Source organism: Triticum dicoccoides, chromosome 3A, assembly GCF_002162155.2.
Source record: "Triticum dicoccoides isolate Atlit2015 ecotype Zavitan chromosome 3A, WEW_v2.0, whole genome shotgun sequence".
Taxonomy (NCBI): Eukaryota; Viridiplantae; Streptophyta; class Magnoliopsida; order Poales; family Poaceae; genus Triticum; species Triticum dicoccoides.
In genome coordinates this window covers 722,695,889-722,698,150 of record NC_041384.1, presented here as the reverse complement: position 1 = coordinate 722,698,150, position 2,262 = coordinate 722,695,889, and positions in this window count along the sequence as shown.

The window sequence follows — 2,262 nt, the reverse complement described above, 5'->3', positions numbered from 1 at the left end:
GATCCATCTTGGCTTTCTCTCGGGCGGCAGCTCTTGCGTTATCCGTCTGCTTGAGAAGCAGCTCTTGAATATGAGGGTCCTGCACCCAGCCCATCGATGGTCCAACGTCGTCTGCTCCGCCGGCATCATCATCTTCATGATCATGCCCGTCGACTGCTCCGGCATCTTCCTCATCATCATGTCCTGCATCTTCTACATGATGACTGTGTACAACATCACCGTCGTGATCATCTCCTCGGGATTCTTCGTCTTCTCGCCCGCCCGAGCCGCGGTGGTTGTCTTGCTGCCCTTCCTCATTTCTTGCCCGGCCCCCATGGACGACTTCGTAGTCATCTTCATCACCTTGCCACCGATAGCCATCCATGAAACCACGCAAGAGCAGGTGGTCCCGCACCTGCCCGGATTCCGGGTCCGCAATAAGACTCTTCAGCTTGCATCTTCGACACGGACATCTTATCTCCGTCTCGTTCTTTTGAAGCATCTCGGCCTTCGCGGACCTCAAAAACCTATTCACGATGCCTTCGGTCATCATGCGGACCATGGTCGCCTGCGGGGTAGAGCAAAACGATATTTTAGAACCAAGAAAAAATTTGGCATGACTTTCCCTAAAAATAGGACCAAAAAGAATGCTTAATGCCAAAATTCTCGCCGAAACGGAAATGAATCAACATTCCGGCAAAATATTGGCAACTATCGAATTTCAAATATCGGTACACCTCCAAACACAAACACATATGCAACACCACGAACATACATAGATCTAGCTAGGCCATAAAAAGTGCATGTGCACATTGTTGTAGGGAGAACAACATAAATATAGCTTCCCCCCTTACTTACCTATCAAAACAAGGTAATTTAACCACTTAAATTGAATGAATCTATGGTGGAAATGAGGTGAAAAAGATGAGGCACCCGAGACAAGGAGGAGGTGGAGAGAATGAAGTGGGGAGAAAGTGAGTGTGGGTAGGAGAGGTTGTTCAAAATATCTTGTTGCCGCCCACTTACTAATGGCGCACCAACTCTAAATGCGCCATTAGTAATCCAGGTTACTAATGGCGCACCTCCTGGTGGTGCGCCATTAGTAGTTTTGCAAAAAAAAATACTAATGGCACACTGTCCCACAGTGCGCCATTACTAGTTTAAACTAGTAATGGCGCACGGTGGAACAGTGCGCCATTAGTAGTTTTGCAAAAAAGGGAATAAAAAATATAATAAAAAAAAACATTAGTGGCGCACTTTCCGGCTGGTGCGCCATTACTAGTTACAACTAGTAATGGCGCACTGTATCTGGATGCGCCATTAGTATGTTTGGACAGGCGCACTAGTTAAAAAAAAATTTTGATACTAATGGCGCACCCTGGGTCAGGTGCGCCATTAGTAGTTTCAACTCTAATGGCGTATTAGTAGGTGGTGCGCTTGTGTGCGCCATTAGTATCAATCCCATCTATAGCCCTTTTTCTAGTAGTGCCACCTCCACCAGCGTCACCACGCTGGGCACGCGTCGCCGCCGGCACCCCATGGTGCCTAGAGGCCGACAAGCCCCGACGAACACCACGCCTCGCCAGCCGCCATGGCCCAGACCCAAGCACCACCAGATCCAGATCGGATCGGGGTCAAGGGCCCCAAGCCTCAGCCGCCGCGGAGGCAGCACCACTGGACGGTGCCCTGCCCTCCACCCCACCGTAGGACCGAGGCATCGCCGGAGCTCCGCCGCGCCACGGCGCCAAGCCGCCACCGGAAGGACTCGCGCCACCGCCAGGGGAGAGAGAGAGACGCGCCAGGGAGAGGCCCCGCCGCCGCCGGCACTGCCCGGGCTTTGCCCGGCTGTGTCCCTCGGCGGTGGCGAGGGGGAGGGAGGGAGGAGGAGGGCCGGCGGCGGAGGGAGCTAGGGTTCCCCCGAGTCACCTCAGAGAGGGACGCGGGGGACGGGGAACACACGTACAAATTTTCGACCTTAAAAATGAGGGAGAATTTCACTTCCTCGGCCTCTGCACCAGCTAGGGATGCATACGGCCATTTTAGTATGAGTACCAAGATAATCATGGTCCTCAGAATTTTTTAAATGAGTATCAAGATATTTTTTAATGAGTGATTCCACCACACACCAAACTTGATCCTCAATAAATAGGAGAAAACCCCTGTGCATCACTTGTCAATTCTATAAATTAAACTCGGTCGTTAGGCTGCACAACCGCATGCCCAACCACTAAGCAAAGGGCAAATGTGTTACCGTACCAATCCATTGTCATTTTGACGGAGTGC